The sequence below is a fragment of the Pimephales promelas genome, chromosome 19 (genome assembly GCF_988280905.1).
Source record: "Pimephales promelas chromosome 19, fPimPro1.hap1.1, whole genome shotgun sequence".
Taxonomy (NCBI): domain Eukaryota; kingdom Metazoa; phylum Chordata; class Actinopteri; order Cypriniformes; family Leuciscidae; genus Pimephales; species Pimephales promelas.
Genome location: NC_142787.1, coordinates 4,610,973 through 4,634,427, shown reverse-complemented (window position 1 = coordinate 4,634,427; position 23,455 = coordinate 4,610,973). Strand labels below are relative to the sequence as shown.

Genomic DNA, 23,455 nt, shown 5'->3' with positions numbered 1-23,455 from the left:
CAATCTGGGTGGATGGGCATCATTTTGAAAGCCGAAGTAATGTCGACTTTGGCGAGCCAAGCTCCATGGCGTTTTTTTATTAATGAAATTGCTTGGTCAATGTTGTGGTAGCGAAGAGAGAATTCATTTAGCGGGATGAGGCTGTTTATGCTTGGAAACTGAGAATTGTGGAGGGCTGATAGGGCAATTATTAAGCCATTATTATAATGTTTTACCAGATAATTTCCTTGTCGTCACTTCAATATGGCTGATGCGAAAAAGTGTTTGAAAGGAGGGTATCGAAAGGTCCGCTCATGAAGCCTGAAATAACTTCCTTTTTGATCAGGTTGTCAACTATTTAGGGTTCTATGAGAGCGGATTGTAGATTATCACAAATCAAATTTTGTGAGGGGATACTTACGAGACCTGGTTCGAAACCATGCTCGAGGTCAGACAGTAAATATTTGGTAAATTCAGGATCAGGGTGCTGAGACAATTCTGATGACAAACGTGAAATATTCACAGGAGTCACAGGAGTAATTTTTAGAATTTGTATTGCTGTGTTTCTTTACAGGGCATACGGTGCGGGCATGAGTGCCGCCACTATAACTGCAGATGTGCAGAAACCGACAGCGATGTCTTGAGCAGGCGCCTATATTGAAATGGTTGCAGACCTGACGTCTTGTGGAAAAGGCGGAGGCTCTTCCGGAGGAGTCGAAGTTTGTAAGAGCTGGCCGTGGAACGTAACTAGTTGATCTTTCTTGGTTAGAACTGGAATTGGAGAAATTAATGGATTTACTTGAGGGCAAGACATGGAGGAATGAACGAGTGACCTACAGACTGCACTAGGGCTGAACGATTAATTGCATTTGCGATAAAATCGCGATATGATGAAACGCGATTTTGTAATCGCAAGAGCTGCGATTACTCTGGTCACGTGACACGCGGGAGCAGTCTGCAAGATCTGAAAATCACTAAGAAGGCTGCTTTTATTTTAAAATACTAACGCCCCAGACAGCAAACTGACATTGAATCAACGTGGAAACGACGTCTCTCATGACATTGAAACAACGTTGATTTTGCTCATCGAATTAACGTTAAACCAATGTCAGACGCGGCATTCTTAAAAGCTAAATGAAAATCGAAAATTGGTTTGCTTTCATAACGTTGAAACAACGCGTTGATTTCAAGTTGATTTTCCGTTAGTTTTGAAAGAATGACGCGTCTGACGTTGGTTCAACGTTAATTCGATGAGAAAAACAATGTCAGATCAACGTTGTTTCTATGTCATATTTCCACGTTGATTCAATGTCAGTTTGCTATCTGGGGCGCGCTTTGTGAAGAGCGCTCGTGCATGCGGCCGTGAGCGACTCATTGGTTAAATGTGCATAAACTTGCATGTCAAAATGCTTTTATGATGCGAAATTAATGGAAACACAGTCAGTTCTTAAACCAACAGGACAAACCACATTTACAATTTCAAGAGATATGTGCATTAGTATGAATTTATACCATGGTCTGGGTGAATACTCGATTCTGATTGGCTGCAGGGTGTCCGTTAAAAAGTGATAGAGGACATTTAGTAAAGTAGTTCTGGTGAAACTGCCTGTTTACCATTCGAAATTTATAAATAAATGCGCTGCCTACAACAGCTGTGAGTAACCATAGCAACAGGCAGTCAAACGCTCTATCAAAACAAACATCTAACGTTAGATACTATAGCCTAATACAACAATGAGCGACATCGTTATTTCTTTTAACATTTATGGAGAATATGGCAACTTTGACGACTGGTATGTTGTAGGTCAACTCTCCGATGCTGGACTGGAGAGCCGTCAACTAATGTCGGTGACAGGCCATCGATACAAGAGCAGTCTGCGGGCTTACTGGGCTCCGTCTCTCCGTGAGAGACGAAGCTGGAGCAACGTACTGTCTGCATCAAGTGTCCATCATGGGCAGCAGTAACGATACCCAGCTTTTGTGGATCCTCCTGACTGGCCGACTTTTTTCAAATTGCACTATAAAAGGAAACGTTGAAATTAATTGTAAATAAAAAAGATAGCATGTAGGCAAATGACCCTCTCTTTGATCGGATTAATTTATTGCCCTCTATAAGCGCAAATCGCTGGTGCTCAGAACTAACTTTTTTTTTTTTTGTTGTGTTTTTTTTTTTATTTTTGTTTGATTAATCATTTTATGTGTAATAAAAAAAATAACTATGCCTACCTTTGTGTTTCATGAAAAAAAAAAATGCATTTTTGAACCTGAAGGGTTCTACAAGCTGAGCGGACTATAAATATCTCCGGTTGCTAAATAAACCGTCAGGCAAGTTATTATTTGTAAAAACTAGATTTAGCCTAATTAAAATATAAACTAATGTTTTAAAAATGTTTTATTTGGCAAGTGACCATCCGGGTTAATGCCCTCCGAGGTGTCCATTGTCAGGTTTTAATGGACTTCGGCGGAGGCAACCGTCCTCCGCTGCGCGTCGGCCGGTTCACGCCTCGCCGTCGTACATTAAAACCTGACAATGGACACCTCGTCGGGCATTAACCTTTACGCAGCTTATCATATCTAGGGGAAAATCATTCCAGCTCTTGAATGATAAACATTCAGACAGCCTACTTTTAAATACTGAGACCACTCTTTCTTTATTGCTTGTAATGCTTTTTTTGTTTCTCTTTATTTACTAGCTTTTATATTTTGAAGATATATTATTTTATAAAGCCAATTTAAAATTCTTAACATTGGTTTAATTAAACGTTTTTTTTAATAATTATTTTTTAAAGTATGTGTTTTTACACATGTAATTAAATACATATTTTAAGTGTTATTAAGATTAATTAATAAAAAAAAGTAGACCAGATCATGAGCTGCCAAAAGATTCCCATCCCTACTGTACAATGGTTTGTCTTTGTCTACTAATACAGAAGGTAAAGAACTTTTTTTTAAATCGCATATTAAATCGCAATCACAATATTGGTTAAAAAAATCGCAATTAGATTATTTTCCATAATCGTTCAGCCCTAGACTGTACAGGATATATATTTTTAATGCCCAAGAAGATTTTATTGTGATTCATGTCCAGCGTGCCACAATAGGGGCACTGATTCCATAGGGTGATTCGGACGGCGCATTTAGCGCTACTTAGCATTATGGAACATGTAAAAATGGGATCCCCCATATGGCAGTCCCCCAACGCGAGATGGTAATTTAATCCCTAATCTCGAGATGGTCATTTACCTTGCGCCTACTATGGGGAAAACCGGTGCAGATGACCTCTGTATATCTGGCAAATGAGATGCAAAATTTGGACAATGACAAAGTTTGAGATGATGGGTTGTTTGGATTTTTTTAGGGTGACTGAGAAGTCGCCGCAATCGACCTGGCAATTTGAATTGGATGGGGGAAGCAGAGAAAGGAGAGATGATAGATCAATATCCGCACCAGAATCTGCGCTCAGATGTTGCTGGCGACGGGGTGCGGTTCCACACCATTTTTAGGTATGGGCATCTGAGTTGCTGTAAACAGAGAAAAGGTGTTTTTGCATGAGTAAGCATGTTTTAGGGGAGACAATCCGGGACTGACATGGAAAATGGAGGCGCACTGCCCCTACCTGATGATCGACGGTGGGCCGGTCTTGCTGTGGAGGAATACTGGATTTGGGAGGTATGTGGTGTTTTACCTTTGTTGGTTTTGTTTGTCGCTTTATTGGAGACCTTAGTGGGAGATGAGGGTTTATTGGGGCGCACATTGACTCTAGGTTAGAGTATAGCTGGTATAATTCAGCTTTATTCACCCGTCTGGTGTAATGGACGTCCGCATGGGTCAAAGCTTGCCTTAGACCTAACACTGTCCATTTCACGATTTCAGGAATGGTTGGTGGGCCAGTGAGTAGGAGGATGATGAGGACGAGGAAGAAGGTGTGCATTTCGTTGGTGGAGGCTGTCTTTGAGGTTCTGGAGTTTGTATAGCAGCACGGATTGGCTGGCGACCACGCACTGAAGCTGGAGACTCGGCGACGGCATCTGGTGGTGAAATCTTTTTTCCCAAACCCCTGCTTTGCGTGATGCTAAACTGCTGTGATTGGTCAGATGGCACAGTCAATTGTGGTTGGTATTTATTTATTTATTTACCTTTATTTTACCAGGAAATAGTCCCATTGAGATTTAGAATCTCTTTTTCAAGAGATGTACTGCGTGTTGTCGGAAACTGAACGCCCATTACTGGATTATGGCTTATTTGTCCAGTTTTAAAAATTGTATACAGTGTATGAACAGACATGGTATCAATTTTGTCTTGACAGTTACGCCGCCTTCACACTGGCAGTTGAAATCAGCTCCGATGCGGCTGCGAAACGACCGGAAGTCATTCATTTCCTATGGAGATTCGCAGACCGCATGCGAATGGGTCCGAAACGGGTCCGACCAAGTGCGGTGCGAAGAAAATCGTGTCCGTTGGTCATCCGCTTGCGTTCAAAAATTTGAACTCCTGCGAAAAGCTACGGACGGTTCCTATCCGACAATTCCAGCGGAAGTTGACCGTTGCTATGGTACTGATAAACAAACCTGAATTATTAACTTTTAATAAAATAAATATTGATTTTATAACGATAAGTTGTGATGTCATTTTTTTATTTTCATGACTTTCTAACGTTTATAATACAATTAAATTGAAGGTAGACATTGAACTATTGACCACTATATCACATTTTTTAGCCGACCTGACATGTCAACGTCCTGGGCAACTTTCCTCACGCAGCATAACCCTAATCAGAGAGATCATACAGAACTGACAGAATCAAACTTTAATCTCTCCGCCATTTTTGTTCTACCCGCGTCCGACGCTTTTCACTGTGTAGTACGACGTCCATTGGGAACGTATTGCGTATTACGGAGCTGATTTCAACTGCCAGTGTGAAGGCGGCGTCCGTGTCTTGTTTTTGCAATGGGCTATATGCACACATAAATTCCGCATTTGACGCAAGGATGCTCGTCCACTTCCGGTTGTGGAGATTAAAGCGGAGGAAAACGGGATTATGGCAGAGTCTTCAAAATTTACTGTCCTCCAGTCTTTGAAATGAAACGTACATACGTTTAGATGTAATTTTATATATAGTTATATTTATTTAATATAATTTTAAAAAGAAGCATAAACACAACTAGGGGTGTCTGTTTTATCTGTTTTTGTGACTAACGTTTCTTTAGTATAACCATGGAGTATAAAATTCAATATAAATTCTCGGTATTGCATTGGACTCTACGATCGGCGGAAGTTATCGAGCATCCCTAATGCTTCACCGGAAATACCGCCGTGCATAGAGCCCATTGTGCTTTTGACACTTAGTACAATTGTAAACAATCTCCAGTGAGAGTAATTCTGTGGATTACCATCAGAGGGCACTCCAACCTGGACAATTACCACAGCTTCACAGACTCCATTCCCCATAATCCTTTGCCCTGACTTATCAGCCATGATTACATACAGCTGTTAATCATTAGGCTCATCAGCTCTGCCTATAAAAGTGTGGTTCACCCTATCACTCACTTTGAAGTTTTGTTGCGCTGCATTTCATTTTGGTTTTTGGACTCATTGCTAGTGATGGCAAAACAAGGCTTCTTAAATCACTGAGACCTCACAGCCCATTGCTTCACCTAAAGGTTCATTACTCGAAGCTTCATTCAGCATTGCTCACTTGTGACACCTAGCTACTGTACAAAGATGTAACAGACAAATTAATTGTCTATCCCAGGAAAAAGGAAGAGTCGTAAAAAGCAAACAAACCCAAAACAAAAAGCAGTTCATTCCAGATCCAAAAATCCAAAGCAATCCAAATAATCTTATCTAATTAATTTGACAAGACTATAATATGGCTACTATAATTATTAATAGCAATATAAGTATTCTAACCTGATATAATGTAATAAAATACAGCCCAACACATATGACACACCATTGGGTCACTTGATGGAGTTTTTTGGTTCCTTGCCACTGTTGCCTTTGGCTTGCTCAGTTGGGGATATTCAAATTAAATGACCCATCATACCATTGATCAGCTCTACCAATCTTGATTGTCTTTTTTCATGAATAAACAAACACTGTGATGTTGTCTTGATTGATACTGTGAAGCAGCTTTGATACAATCTGTATTGTGAATAATTTAATTGACAGAGTTGACTCTTACTTTTGAGAGACATTAACTTAATATGTGGTACATTTTCAGATTTTAAACTGCAGCATGTTTTCATTCACTTAAAATTATGTTGCACACTACATGAAACAATTTTCAAAAATCCATAATAGGGGCACTATTATAATAACAAAGAAGTTATTACTCCAAGTTTGTGACATTAACCTACGTGGTTGAACGACCAATTTGCGTCAAGTTGCGGGAAACATTTGTGACTAGCTAGTTGATTTCTTCAGCACATCATACTATCCCAGATAGCAAACTGACATTGAATCAACGTGGAAACGACGTCTCTCATGACATTGAAACAACGTTGATTTTGCTCATCGAATTAACGTTGAACCAACGTCAGACGCGGCATTCTTCAAAGCTAAATGAAAATCGAAAATTGTTTTGCTTTCATAACGTTGAAACAACGCGTTGATTTCAAGTTGATTTTCCATTAGTTTTGAAAGAATGACGCGTCTGACGTTGGTTCAACGTTAATTCGATGAGCAAAACAATGTCAGATCAACGTTGTTTCGATGTCATATTTCCACGTTGATTCAATGTCAGTTTGCTATCTGGGATGGTAGTATGGGAAACTCACCTCTGGTCAGTTCAAGATTAGTTTGAGCAAACTCAAGAAGGTAAGTGTGTTCTCAAGACCACAGGCACTGGTATGTGTGGATGGGCGGCCCGAGCACAGTTTTAAACTGTTTAACTGTTAGAACGGTGTAGTGTTAGCGGCCCCTAAGTTAATAACTAATGATCTTCGCAATGGAAGTGAATCAATCAAAACTAACTTTAGCTGGACAGTAACTTTGTCCTGGTGCTGTTGTAAAGCCTAAACAATCTGTTATGGAAATTTCTAACTGCAAAGCTGCTTTGAAACAATCCATACTGTTAAAAGCATGTTATAAATGAAGGTGGTTTGAGTTGACTTGACTGTAGGAAGTGTTCCCAGATCCGGCTGACCTACTTTATGCAGCCTAATAATCATTTAACTAATTTGAATAATAGGAATGTATAATTTATGTGTATGCCAGGTTAAAAAGATGTGTTTTTAGTCTTTAGCCTATTGATTGCGGTTGCTGAAGAACAAGCTCCGAATGACAATACATCTCTTTTGCTGTTGTTTTTATAGAAAAACATTAAAGTAATTTGGATTACTATGAATTTCACTGTTCGAAATTTTGAGAGTTAGTTATTTGAGAGTTAAGTTATTAGGGCCCAAGCCCTGAAAGGGCGAAGGCCCTATTGTTTTCCTTAGGATTATTATTATTAGGGCCCAAGCCCTGAAAGGGCGAAGGCCCTATTGTTTTCCTTAGGATTATTATTATTAGGGCCCAAGCCCTGAAAGGGCGAAGGCCCTATTGTTTTCCTTAGGATTATTAGGGCCCAAGCCCTGAAAGGGCGAAGGCCCTATTGTTTTCCTTGGGATTATTTTTCTTCACTATTATTATTATTAGGGCCCAAGCCCTGAAAGGGCGAAGGCCCTATTGTTTTCCTTAGGATTATTATTATTATTAGGGCCCAAGCCCTGAAAGGGCGAAGGCCCTATTGTTTTCCTAACGATTATTATTATTATTATTATTATTTATACGACTATTTGGGCACTTTTGGGGCCCTTAACATGCTCAAAAACTCTTGAAACTTTGCACACGGGTCAGAATCCGCGGCCATCAGGGCTGGGCTGAAGATGGTACCCGGGCGTGGCAGGGGGGCTAGACAGCGCCCCCTGGAACGGGGTCCGAAAACTTGGTCCATAACTCAAACACGCTTGCATGTAATAATATGAAACTCGGTACACATGTTGATCTCATCGTTCATATATACCTCAAACTATTACTTTTTACCCCAGCCCAACAGGAAGTCGGTTATTTAGGGTTGTTCATAAAACACTCGCAATGGAATTTGAAGTACTCCTCCTAGAGAATTCAAACACACGGCACGAAACTCGGTCAGCATGAAGTCAAGGCATTGAGGATGAAAGTTTGCGAGGGGATTTTTGATATCTTGAACGGTTTGGCCGTGGCGAGGAAACGAACTTATGGCGATAATCGTGAAACAGGAAGTGTGTCAGAACTTCAGCATACATTAACTGATCTTGATGAAACTTCAGCAGTTTGTTTGCTGTAAGAGGACGATCACATGGATGTGAATATTGTGAGTCAAAGTTATAGCGCCACCAACTGGCAGCAGGAAGTGTGTCACTTTCAAAATGCTTTGAAATCACCCTCTTATTTTTACCCGATTTGCTTCAAACTTAATCTGTATAATGTAAATACATAGCAGATGAAGACCTGTGAATGGATTCTTGATATCTTTGATACTGTTGCCGTGGCAACGCATCAAACTTTAAAATTCTTTTTTTTTGATGATTTTGAGACTCTTAGCGGCTTTTGGGGCCCTTAACGGGTTTGAAAACTCTTGAAACTTTGCACACAGGTCAGATCCCACAGCCATCAGAGCCGGGCTGAAGATGGTACCTGGGTGTGGCAGGGGGGCTAGACAGCGCCCCCTGGAACGGGGTCCGAACACTTGGTCCATAACTCAAACACGCTTGCATGTAATAATATGAAACTCGGTACACATGTTGATCTCATCGTTCATATATACCTCAAACTATTACTTTTTACCCCAGCCCAACAGGAAGTCGGCTATTGAGGTTTGTTTGTAAAACGCTCGCAATGGAATGTGCAATACTCCTCCTAGAGAATTCAAACACATGGCACGAAACTCGGTCAGCATGAAGTCAAGGCATTGAGGATGAAAGTTTACGAGGGGATTTTTGATATCTCGAACGGTTTGGCCGTGGCGAGGAAACGAAATTATGGCGAGAAACGTGAAACAGGAAGTGTGTTATAACTTCAGCATACATTAATATATCTTGATGAAACTTCAGCAGTGTGTTCGCTGTAAGAGGACGATCACATGGATGTGACTATTGTGAGTCAAAGTTATAGCGCCACCAACTGGCAGCAGGAAGTGTGTCACTTTCAAAATGCTTTGAAATCACCCTTTTATTTTTACCCGATTTGCTTCAAACTTCATCTGTATAATGTAAATATACGGCAGATGTAGACCTGTGAATGGATTCTTGATATCTTTGAAACTGTTGCCGTGGCAACGCATCAAACTTTACCATTCTTTTAGGATGCTTTTGAGACCCTTAGCATGCTTCAAATCGCATGAAACTCGACAGACACATCACATTTATTAGCCAGTAGACATGTGCAAAGTTTCAGAAACGGGCGTGGTGAGGGCTCAGTAGCACCACCTTTTGACAAAAGTGGGGTTGTTAGTTTTAACTAGAGTTACAAAAATCGGTATGTATATTGTACTCCTTGAGCCGGACAACTTTCTAATTGACACTCATTAGCTAGGACCCACAGAAAGTCAGATATCTTTGTTTGAATGTAGAGAAAATCTTAGAATTTTGCCAGTCTCTCAGTGTCTCTCTGTGTGAGTGAGAGGAGGGGCGCCTGTCAGGTTAATTTTAACCCTTTATTTGCTGTGTGCGACTTCTCTGGCATTTTCGGGGGCCTTAACATCCTCGAAAACTCTTGAAACTTTGCACACGGGTCAGAACCCATGGCCATCAGGGCCGGGCTGAAGCTGGTCATCGGGCGTGGCAGGGAGGCTCGACAGCGCCCCCTGGACTGGGATTCGAACATTTGTCCATAAATCAAACACACTTGCGTGAATTAATATGAAACTCGGTACAATTATAGATCACATCAGGCCAAACAACTTTCGTGCTCTAAGTTTTACGACAATTAAAATGGAAGTTGAGAATTATGGGTTGTTTGAATAGTTGTCCTAGGAGAAATACATCAAATTACAACGCATGTGTTTACCAATCACAACCAAACTCGGTGTGCAAGAAGTCAAGACATTGAGGATGAAAGTTTGTGAGGGGATTTTTGATATCTCAAACGGTTTGGCCGTGGCGAGGAAACGAAATTATGGCGAGAAACGTGAAACAGGAAGTGTGTTATAACTTCAGCATACATTAACATATCTTGATGAAACTTCATCAGTGTGTTCGCTGTAAGAGGACGATCACATGGATTAGACTATTTCGAGTCAAAGTTATAGCGCCACCAACTGGCAGCAGGAAGTGTGTCACTTTCAAAATGCTTTGAAATCAACCTCTTATTTTTACCCGATTTGCTTCAAACTTCATCTGTATAATGTAAATACATGGCAGATGAAGACCTGTGAATGGATTCTTGATATCTTTGATACTGTTGCCGTGGCAACGCATCAAACTTTAAAATTCTTTTTTTTTTGATGATTTTGAGACTCTTAATGGCTTTTGAGGCCCTTATCGGGTTTGAAAACTCTTGAAACTTTGCACACAGGTCATATCCCACAGCCATCAGGCCCGGGCTGAAGATGGTACCTAGGCGTGGCAGGGGGGCTAGACAGCGCCCCCTGGAACGGGGTCCGAAAACTTGGTCCATAAATCAAACACGCTTGCATGTAATAATATGAATGAAAAACTTCATCTGTATAATGTAAACAGATGAAAAACTTCATCTGTATAATGATGAAAAACAGATGAAAAACTTCATCTGTATAATGTAAACATACGGTAGATGTAGACCTGGGAATGGATTCTTGATATCTTTTAAACTGTTGCCGTGGCAAAGCTTCAAACTTTGAAATTATTTTAGGATGCTTTTGAGACTCTTAGCATGCTTGAAATTGCATGAAACTCAACAGACACATCACATTTATTAGCCAGTAGACATGTGCAAAGTTTCAGAAACGGGCATGGTGCAGGGACTAAATAGCGCCACCTTTTGACAAAAGTGGGGTTGTTATTTTTATCTACAGTTACAAAAATCGTTATATACATTGTACTCCTCAAGCCAGACAACTTTCTAATTCATAGTCATTAGCTCAGACCAAGAGGAAGTCAGATATTTTGGTTTGAATACTCTCTCTGAGCCTACGTCCGTGTATGGCAAGCCCTTTTAACATTTAAAAGCTAAGTTTGCCTATCCGGAAATTAACATTGTAGATATCAACAATGTCTTTCTGTCTAGTCGTAATTACATTTTGGATAGTTTGTATTATCATTTAAGATATCTGTAACATAATTGTGACTAGTCAAAATGACAGACTATGGCAAGCCGTCTTAACATTTAATCATGAAAGGGCCAAAGCCTTCGGCACCGCCACCCCGGTGCCTTTAGGTAACTAAAGGAGCCAGGGGTTGCGGTGCCACCGGCTTGGGCCCGCCATCGCTGCTCGCAGCTATATTTATTATTATTATTATTATTTATACGACTATTCGGGCACTTTTGGGGCCCTTAACATGCTCAAAAACTCTTGAAACTTAGCACACGGGTCAGAACCCGCGGCCATCAGGGCCGGGCTGAAGATGGTACCCGGGCGTGGCAGGGGGGCTAGACAGCGCCCCCTGGAACGGGGTCCGAAAACTTGGTCCATAAATCAAACACGCTTGCATGTAATAATATGAAACTCGGTGCACATATAGATCTCATCGTTCATATATACCTCATACTATTACTTTTTACCCCAGCCCAACAGGAAGTCGGTTATTTAGGGTTGTTCATAAAACACTCGCAATGGAATTTGAAGTACTACTCCTAGAGAATTCAAACTCACGGCACGAAACTCGGTCAGCATGAAGTCAAGGCATTGACGATGAAAGTTTGCGAGGGGATTTTTGATATCTCGAACGGTTTGGCCATGGCGAGGAAACGAAATTATGGCGAGAAACGTGAAACAGGAAGTGTGTTATAACTTCAGCATACATTAACTGATCTTGATGAAACTTCAGCAGTGTGTTCGCTGTAAGAGGACGATCACATGGATGTGACTATTGTGAGTCAGAGTTATAGCGCCACCAACTGGCAGCAGGAAGTGTGTCACTTTCAAAATGCTTTGAACTCACCCTTTTATTTTTACCCGATGTGCTTCAAACTTAATCTGTATAATGTAAATACATAGCAGATGAAGACCTGTGAATGGATTCTTGATATCTTTGATACTGTTGCCGTGGCAACGCATCAAACTTTAAAATTCTTTTTTTTATGATTTTGAGACTCTTAGCGGCTTTTGGGGCCCTTAACGGGTTTGAAAACTCTTGAAACTTTGCACACAGGTCAGATCCCACAGCCATCAGAGCCGGGCTGAAGATGGTACCTGGGTGTGGCAGGGGGGCTAGACAGCGCCCCCTGGAACGGGGTCCGAACACTTGGTCCATAAATCAAACACGCTTGCATGTAATAATAAGAAACTCGGTACACATGTTGATCTCATCGTTTCATCTATACCTCACGCTCTTACTTTTTACCCCAGCCAAACAGGAAGTCGGCTATTGAGGTTTGTTTGTAAAACGCTCGCAATGGAATGTGCAATACTCCTCCTAGAGAATTCAAACACACGGCACGAAACTCGGTCAGCATGAAGTCAAGGCATTGAGGATGAAAGTTTGCGAGGGGATTTTTGATATCTCGAACGGTTTGGCCGTGGCGAGGAAACAAAATTATGGCGAGAAACGTGAAACAGGAAGTGTGTTATAACTTCAGCATACATTAACTGATCTTGATGAAACTTCAGCAGTGTGTTCACTGTAAGAGGCTGATTACATGGATGTGACTATTGTGAGTCAGAGTTATAGCGCCACCAACTGGCAGCAGGAAGTGTGTCACTTTCAAAATGCTTTGATATCACCCTCTTATTTTTAACCGATTTGCTTCAAACTTCATCTGTATAATGTAAAAATACAGCAGATGTAGACCTGTGAATGGATTTTTGATATCTTTGATACTGTTGCTGTGGCAACAAATCAAACTTTAACATTCTTTTTTGATACTTTTGGGACTCTTAGCATGCTTGAAATTGCTTGAAACAGATAGATACAGATAGCTCGACAGATACATCACATTTATTAGCCAGTAGGCATGTGCAACTTTGGCAAAAGATTAAAGTAATGTCAAAAAAGTAAACAGTAAACACTAAAAGCCTCATATCTTCTAAAAATGTAATTATACATCATTTGTTTCTAAATTAAATTATACAAATATTATAATTAAACCAGTTTTTCCCTTTTTTCATTTAAGAATTATGTTTACGTTCAAAAACAGCCAGAATGGTTTTAAAATTCAGAAGAAGAAAAAATAATCTGAGTCATACGTAGTGCTATACTGCCCTCTTGTGTTCAATATCAGGTAGGCCTATTGTGTATATTCCCACCGGTTAATCAACGTGTGACTCCGCTGGGACTCGGGAACTTTTAAATCGCTTACTTAAAACCGAAAGTCAAAATACAGATATCCGCACAAGACATTAATGTTGTGGAGTAGAGCAAGCATTTTAAATAAATTCCTATTAAGTAGGATTGAACTAAACAGAATGAACGTTCACTCTGTTCTGCTGGTTCCTCGCTGTTGGCGCGCACAGTTATGAATGCTTGTGCAGCCATGAGTTTTAGTTTAATTTTAAAATTAGCGCAATTTCGGGATTTGTATTATTTGAATTTATTTTTAAAAAACACAATGTTGAGTTTTATTGTAACACTGTTTAATCGCGCCCACGGTTATATTTTGTATATTATATATAATTATAATGTATTTCTGTATAAAATAATACTACAATAAAAAACACATTTGTGACCGACCTGATCCAGCAAAATTAGTCACAGTGACCCAAATTTAAAAATTGAGATTTTGATATTAATGGAAAGAGGACACTGTAAGCTTTCAAATGATACCTTGGTCATACCTTGAATGGTTGTAACGATATACAGATTTGAATTCTGGTCGTCTGCCCTTTTTTTTCCAATTGAAAACCTAAGAAAATCGCTTTTAAAGTTTTTTTGCCCGTTTTTTTTTTTTTTTTTTTTTTGATATCTTTCAAAATCCATAGCATTTTAAGGGATAAACTATTTATTTTATATAGCTTAATTTGACCAAATAGATTAACATATATAAATGCAATTTAACGAGGCTGAAACTCAACTTATTTTTTAATTTTTTTGAAATAAATAATTAAAAAGTCACTTTTACAAAAATGTTCTAAAATCAGAAAGATTAAAGAGGAGTCAGAGAGAAATTCAGTTTTCATACGGATTAGCCCACATAAGCAGAGAGCAGTCTGTTTTCTTTCATTTTGAATGGTTGTGTTTAAAAGTAGACATTTCAATATATATGTCTGTGAGGATACCTTATACGCTGACTTTCGGTTCATGAGACAAGCTTCAGTTCACGTGCCGCGCGTCTCCGCGTTGTGATTAGGCCTAGCCTATTGTCTGCAATTTATTTCTTATTATTTAATCCTAGTAATTGGTTGATGAAACATTGATTTAAATTTAGATAATTATTTTAAAACGAAATTTACTTTAAATAAAGGCTTTGTGCTTGCATGTTTAAGCTATGTGAAAGTTTTAGTGCTGCTTCCAGAGAACGGTCACGTTCGGATTGTTTTTCCTCATAAATGCGAACACGGAAAATAAAATAAAGATTTTATGTTCTGGAGAGAGTCAACCCTTCTTCATCGGGTGAGTATTACTTTTGGTTTGTGCAGTGTGGTTCACATAGGCCAATTTATTAAAATATTTAATTATCTGGGAATTGGATCTCCTCCATAATGCTGAAATTGCCCAATTTAAAAAAAAAAAATAGTAATAATTTAAGTTTTGTGGTGTAAGTCTACGTATTTTATAATGTTAACTTCAAATAATACTATAGTAATTTAAAGATGTTGTAGCTAGCATTGGGTCTGGACGTGAAGGATAACTTCGGGAGTTGAAGGGACGTGTCGGTGTCGTGATTCTGTCTTCTCACACCGCGACACAGGTTCGTGGATCTGAGTGTCGCGATCGTTACAGCCTTACATAGGCTATATTCTTCTTGCAGATAAATATACTCACGCAGTTTAGGTTAGAAGCCTCCAGTGAGTTCAACGTTTCAGGGGATACCCGGGAAATGCTCAGAGGTGACGAGGGGAGTTGAGAAGAGCAATGTTTATTTCAGCGAATTTAAAGCTTTGACAACTTTAATCGTTATTTAAATACCTTTACTCAATTATCTCGACTACGAAACCCTGTGAGATTATTTTTGAATGTCTGTTCTTTGAAATTAGCAAAAAAAACCTTTTTTTTTTTTTTTTTTTTGTTATTTCATGGTTTTTCCACATAATCGGCCCATATCTTAAAATGGAAGGTTGCAACTTCCGACTCATTTCGCCAGAGCGGGTCACATTTGATTTTTATTTTTTAAACAATGTAATGTGTAACCTAAAAATAAACAGATTATTTGATAAATGGTATATTTAAATCTGCATATTGTAGCCTAATATCTGCAGGGCAGCCTAGTCTTAATAAATGTATGCTTCATTTTTCATTAGTAAATTTGATCAATAAATTCAATAATTTAGAATAATAAGACACTATAGGGCTGTTACCCTAGGTAAGGCTGATCAAATTAAATCGGTTACACAATAATGTTACGAGATTGGTTTAACAGGAGTCAATTAAAAATCGCTGTAAAGAACGATACTTTTAAACATAACCCTAAATCACCATAAGGTGTCGCCAGATGACCGTCTTAATGAACGAGTCATGGATTCAAAATGCTGAATCATTCAGTAATGAGAAAACACATTGCTTTGAGATGCGCGATGGGTCGCTGTGATCTTATCATCTTTGTTTAACTATTTTCTCTGCTGAAACAGAAAAAAGTCAATATTGCATCTAAAAAGTCAATATTGCATATAAAATGTAAGTGACTTGACTTGTGTGTGTGACTATGTTTGTTGTAGTGATAAGAGTTGCACCCTTGTTAAAGTTTAAGGCCTTGTGTTTTTGGATATATATCTTTCTTTCTTCTTTTTTCTTTTTTTACAAAATATGCATATAACCCATATATTTTAGATTTATTATTTGCTTTAAATTAAATTAAGATTGTATTTTTGGTAATTGAACCTGAATGAATTTAAAAATGAATGTGCTATATTTCAGATCATATATTTGTTTTTCTTAAAATTTGAACTAACTTTATTCTCAGCTGAATTATAAATATTTTATTTCTGTATGAATTAAAAACACATTTGATTTTTCTTTTTTAATCAATGTAGAATGTGTAACTGAAATATAAACAGATTAGGGCTCTGTTCGAGGACAAGTAACTAAAACCAATGCGACATGATGAATGTTTGTTTCCCAAACCATCTCAGAGTAACAGCTTACTTTTCTTTCTTACTATATTCTTTCTTACTATAAACTGTGCTGTAGAGCTTGCATCAGTCAAAGCAGGGTTACATTTTGCATGTCGTGCACAATAAACCTAAAGGCACCAGGGTGGCGGTGCCACCGGCTTCATATATATATGTATATATACAGTGTATATATATATATATATATATATATATATATATATATATATATAGCTGTGATCTGCGATGAAGGGCCAAAGCCAGTGGCATGGCCACCCTGGTGCTTTTAGGTAACTAAGGAACCGGGGTTGCGGTGGCACCGGCTTGGGCCCTTCATCGCTGCTCGCAGCTATATTAATAATTATTATTTTACTACCTTTTGGGCACTTTTGGGGCCCTTAACGTGCTCGAAAACTCTTGAAACTTTGCACACGGGTCAGAACCCGCGGCCATCAGAGCCGGGCTGAAGCTGGTACCCGGGCGTGGCAGGGCGGCTCGTCAGCGCCCCCTGGAACGGGGTCCGAACACTTGGTCCATAACTCAAACACGCTTGTATGTAATAAAATGAAACTCGGTACACATGTTGATCTCATCGTTTCATCTATACCTCACACTCTTACTTTTTACCCCAGCCCAACAGGAAGTCGGCTATTGAGGTTTGTTTGTAAAACGCTCGCAATGGAATGTCAAATACTCCTCCTAGAGCTTTGATCCAAATTCGACGAAACTCGGTCAGCGTGAAGTCAAGACATTGAGGATGAAAGTTTGCGAGGGGATTTTTTATATCTCGAACGGTTTGTCCGTGGCGAGGAAACGAAATCATGGCGAGAAACGTGAAACAGGAAGTGTGTTATAACTTCAGCATACATTAACTGATCTTGATGAAACTTCAGCAGTGTGTTCGCTGTAAGAGGACGATCACATGGATGTGACTATTGTGAGTCAAAGTTATAGCGCCACCAACTGGCAGCAGGAAGTGTGTCACTTTCAAAATGCTTTGATATCACCCTTTTATTTTTACCCGATTTGCTTCAAACTTCATATGTATAATGTAAACATACGGCAGATGTAGACCTGTGAATGGATTCTTGATATCTTTGAAACTGTTGCCGTGGCGACGCATCAAACTTTACCCTTCTTTTAGGATGCTTTTAGGATGCTTTTGAGACCCTTAGCATGCTTCAAAATGCATGAAACTCGACAGACACATCACATTTATTAGCCAGTAGACATGTGCAATGTTTCAGAAACGGGTGTGGTGAGGGCTCAGTAGCGCCACCTTTTGAGAAAAGTGGGGTTGTTAGTTTTATCTACAGTTACAAAAATCAGTATGTATATTGTACTTCTCGAGCCGGACAACTTTCTAATTGACACTCATTAGCTAGGACCCACAGAAAGTCAGATATGTTTGTTTGAATGTAGAGAAAATCTCAGAATTTTGCCAGTCTCTCAGTGTCCCTCTGTGTGAGTGAGAGGAGGGGCGCCTGTCAGGTTAATTTTAACCCTTTATTTGCTGTGTGCGACTTCTCTGGCATTTTCGGGGGCCTTAACATCCTCTAAAACTCTTGAAACTTTGCACACGGGTCAGAACCCATGGCCATCAGGGCCGGGCTGAAGCTGGTAACCGGGCGTGGCAGGGCGGCTCGACAGCGCCCCCTGGACTGGGATTCGAAAATTTGTCCATAAATCAAACACACTTGCATGAATTAATATGAAACTCGGTACAATTAAAAATCACATCAGGCCAAACAACTTTCGTGCTCTAAGTTTTGAGAAGGAAGTTGGGAATTATGGGTTGTTTGAATAATTCTCCTAGGAGAAATACATCAAATTACAACGCATGTGTTTACCAATCACAACCAAACTCGGTGTGCATGAAGTCAAGACATTGAGGATGCTCAATTCCGGACGGATTTTTGATATCTCGAACGGTCTGGCCGTGACGAGGAAATGAATTTTATGACTAAAAAAGGACACATAAAGTGTGTTATAACTTTGCTCATTTTACCTACAGTTACAAAACTTTCCACGTATATTGTTCTCGTCAAGCCGATCAACTTTCCAATTTAAAGTCATTCGCTCTGAGCAACAGAAAGTCAGATATTGTAGTTTGAATGGATTTATTTCCCCTGCGATTCTCTCTCTCTCTCTCTCTCTCTCTCTCTCTCTCTCTCTCTCTGTGTGTGTGTGTGTGTGTGGGTGTGTGGGTGTGTGTGTGGGGAGGGGAGGGCTGTTGTCTGTGTTTATGTGTGTGTGTGTGGCTGGCTGTGATTTTTCCTACAAGTCCTTGTCTCTAAGTCCTTGTCTTTTTGCATAACAATTTTGCATAACAATATTTTTAAATGACAAAATAGGCATATAACCCCCATCTTTTAAATGTATAGATTGCTTTAAATAAAAGTAAGATTGTATTTGTAATTGAAGTTGAATGAATTTAAAATTCATGTGCTATATTTCAATATATTTGTTTTCCTTAAGATTTTAAAACACTAACTTCATTCTTATCTGAATTACAAATATTTGTTTCTGTATAAAATAATACTCTGACTAAAAACACATTTGATGTATTTTTTTTGGTATTTTTATTTACATGTATTTATGTGTGTGTGTGTGTGTGTGTATAAAGTGCAGGGTTTTTTTTAGATAAAGTAGAATTTCTATAACTATGTGTTGAACTAATAAATCACTCTTGTGTGTGTTAAACACAATCTACTTAATACAGACAACTTCATTATAAAGATAAATAACAAATCCAAAAAATATATGATTATATTCTATGACAAAAAAAGCCATTACAAACTATATTATTGGAAAATACACATTGCTCTTTGTATTGTTGTAAAATATTCATGAAAAACAAGATAACAAAAATCAAAAAGATAAATTATTTTAGATATAGCCATGTTTTAAATGTATAGCAGAGATGTTAATTGAGGCAGCAACATACAAACTTTCTAGAACAACATGGACCTGAATAGCTGGTTTTTATGGAGGACAGTGAAGAGGAAGAGGGTGCAAATCAAACAGCTCATTCTCAGACTACACAGCAAACAGCTTAAGTTTTTAGTGCTTTGTTTGAGGTTTTTAGTGCTCTGTCCTATCTATTATCAACATATAATAGATGGAACAGAACAAGAAAGGCAATTAATAATCTGTCATTGCGTCACTGCATTATGATATGAAAGGCTCAGTACAGTGTGGCACAAAACGCTTATGCGCATCCCGAGTGGAGAATGATGCGCTTAAAGCCACATGGAGTTACAGCGCACAGCGCATCGAGTCCGCATTGATGCAAGCTCTACAATACACTTCTTTTTGATAGTCAAAGCGGGGGTTACGTTTTTACACGTCGTACAGAATAACCCTAAAGGCACCAAGGTGGCGGTGCCACCGGCTTTATATTAAATATAAATATAGCTGTGAGCAGCGATAAAGGGCCAAAGCCGGCGGTACCACCATCCCGGTGCCTTTGGGTAACTAAAGGCATCGGGGTTGCGGTGCCACCGGCTTGGGCCCGCAATCGCTGCTCGCAGCTATATTTATTATTATTATTAGGGCCCAAGCCCTGAAAGGGCGAAGGCCCTATTGTTTTCCTAAGGATTATTTATTATTATTATTTTGTAACCTTTTGGGCATTTTTGGGGCCCTTAACGTGCTCGAAAACTCTTGAAACTTTGCACATGGGTCAGAACCCGCGGCCATCAGAGCCGGCCTGAAGCTTGTACCCGGGCGTGGCAGGGCGGCTCGTCAGCGCCCCCTGGAACGGGGTACGAACACTTGGTCCATAACTCAAACACGTTTGTATGTAATAATATGAAACTCTGTGCACATGTTGATCTCATAGTTTCATCTATACCTCGCGCTTTTACTTTTTACCCCAGCCCAACAGGAAGTCGGCTATTGAGGTTTGTTTGTAAAACGCTCGCAATGGAATGTTAAATACTCCTCCTAGAGCTTTGATCCAAATTCGACAAAACTCGGTCAGCATGAAGTCAAGACATTGAGGATGAAAGTTTGCGAGGGGATTTTTGATATCTCGAACGGTTTGGCTGTGGCGAGGAAACGAAATCATGGCGAGAAACGTGAACCAGGAAGTGTGTTATAACTTCAGCATACATTAACTGATCTTGATGAAACTTCAGCAGTGTGTTCGCTGTAAGAGGACGATCACATGGATGTGACTATTGTGAGTCAAAGTTATAGCGCCACCAACTGGCAGCAGGAAGTGTGTCACTTTCAAAATGCTTTGATATCACCCTTTTATTTTTACCCGATTTGCTTCAAACGTCATCTGTATAATGTAAACATACGGCAGATGTAGACCTGTGAATGGATTCTTGATATCTTTGAAACTGTTGCCGTGGCGACGCATCAAACGTTACCATTCTTTTAGGATGCTTTTGAGACCCTTAGCATGCTTGAAATTGCATGAAACTCGACAGACACATCACATTTATTAGCCAGTAGACACGTGCAAAGTTTCAGAAACGGGCGTGGTGAGGGCTCAGTAGCGCCACCTTTTGACAAAAGTGGGGTTGTTAGTTTTATCTACAGTTACAAAAATCGGTATGTATATTGTACTCCTCGAGCCGGACAACTTTCTAATTGACACTCATTAGCTAGGACCCACAGAAAGTCAGATATGTTTGTTTGAATGTGGTCTTGCTCAATCTGAGCCTGCTGTCTTTGCCTGTCTGTGAATGTGTGTGTGTTTGTAGGGGGAGGGGTATTAACCATTTCACTCCTGTGTGTATGGCCTGCATAAAAAATAAATGCCTTAAGCCTGGTATTTTTTTAAATAAGTTTTTTATTTTTTTATAAGTAAAGGCATATAACCAGTTTAATTGTAGTGCATTAATAGTTTTATATAATTAGTTTATTAATTAAATTAACTTGGTCCATAAACTTGATCTGAAAATTTGGTCCATAAATCAAACACACTTGCATGTAATAATATGACTTGAGTGTTAATCACATCATGTTTTCAGTTTGAATATAAAATATATAAATTATGTAAAAAAAAAAAAATAAAGTTGATCCAGCTGGAGCGCAGGCTGAGAATAGCGCTGTCATGACTGGATCAGAGATCATCAGTCATGCCTTCTCATACCTTACGCGCACACCACGCCCACTTACATCAGATCACATCAACATGTCAGCCGGAGGGATAACGAGGGTCGTCGTCGCTTTTGGATTCAAGAATTTCTTACAACAAGATGGCAAAAGAACAGCGCTTTGCAAGACATGCAACGTTAAGATCGCGGACAGTCAGATGACAACCTCCAATTTCGTCCGTCATTTGAAGAGCCATATTCTGCCCAGTAAGTGCTTGTCAATTTGTTAATGTTATCTGGTTAGCTCGTTCGTAGTTAGCTAGCTAATGTAAGTTAAAGGAGAACTCCGGCGCAAAATTACACATTGTTACCTAGTCAACCGTTATCTGAGATTTGTTTTCATGACTGCCGAATGTAAATAGCCTAGTTTTATCTATAAAAACAGTTTAGCCTATAAGTGACGTCCGACATTCTGCATATTGTGTTATTTTGTTAAGCCCCACTAAAGGCATAAAAAACTGTAAAGCACAATCAAGTTTTCACACTATATTCCAAGACTTCTAAAGTCATTCAATAGCTTAATGTGTGGTAAAATTAATATTTTAGTCTCTAAGTTAAAGTTAACGGAAAGTCATCTCGCCTCAGTCATTCTCCATGCATCAGCATTAGCGCGTCGCGTTCGGTTGCGACAGTAACACGACGACACTCTCTTCAAGATCAATGTTCCCAATATTATACTTTATTTGTAGATAAGGCATAAAGGTCTATGATTTGCATAAAATGACTATCTTGCTGGAGTGGAGTTTATTGCCCTTTAGAATACACTAAGCATTAGTGCTGCACGATTAATTATATCGCAGTCGTAATAGCGATCTCAAACCTATGCAATTATATAACGCAAAATGCCGCGATTTTAAATGAAATAAACAAAGTAGGGCTATTAGCGCAGCATCTCTTCTTTTTTGTCATCCTTTGACTAGTGTTACAAGATCCCCCTCTTATTGGTTCAAATGCCTTTTCGCATTTTGCACGACAAGAAGTGAAAAGCTGCCTGTGAGTGCCCTAGATTAGAATAGATGAGACTCGCATAATGCGCATGCACTGACCGTGTGCCAGCCCAGAATAAACAGTTCTCTTTCGAGCTTGAACGAACAATAGCACACACAATTATGCCAAAATGTGAGAGTTGTGAGTTGTGCTATGAGGCGCGTGTGAGATCCGCGTCTCGGCAACGGGTGCTCTTAAAGGGCCAGCAGCGAATAAAGCGTTCTTTCAGTAAAGTTAAAAGAACAAAGGGAAATTAGAAAATTACTCACTGATCTTGAGTAAAGAACTTTTGTAGCTTTAATAAGGATTATTATATATATAATTTATGATTCAGGCAGCGCAGACTGTTTGATAACTTTATTCAATTTCTGTACCTGTTAAGACAGGAAGGGCACAGGTAAATATGTTTTTTATTATGGGTTTATGTGGGGATTGTTTGAAGTTCACTTAATTTAAAAGCTGTTATATATTTTTTTTAAGCCTAATAATTTTTTAAAAAGTTGATGGCTTTCAATTGATGGAATCACTGTAATGTTGGTTTGGTTGATGGTTTATTGATCATTATAGGTGTTATCAATCATTTATTGTTGTTGTTGTTGTTTTTAGTTTGAGTTGAGAAATAAACATTAATCTGTGTGTGCATTTTACTTTAGAACCAAGCAAGTTGGACTCATGAAACCATTTTATTATATCGGAGTCGCAAATCGCAATTGCAATATTGGCTCAATAATGGCAATATGACATTTTCCCAAATCGTGCAGCCCTACTAAGCATAGATTATAGATACCATCCCTTCGCTATGTTCTTTTCAATGTGAAGCGTTGCGTGCTGTGACTTGGTGTTGCTTCAAGTGCATCATTCTGCACACGGGATGCGCATGATTGCTTATAATACTTTGGGGAGACAAGGGGGCGTGGCCTAAGGGAATATCACTCGTGATGTTAAGTGATGTTACCCCGCCATCGCTGATACAACCTTTAGCAGTCATGTTTTTGCTTCTTGAGAGAGA

At 39.2% G+C, this 23,455-nt stretch overlaps 1 pseudogene; it reads left to right on the top strand.

Annotated features, from left to right (window-relative positions):
* The window catches only part of LOC148970709 (uncharacterized), a 99,170-nt pseudogene that overhangs the window by 28,075 nt on the left and 47,640 nt on the right, over window positions 1-23,455 (top strand).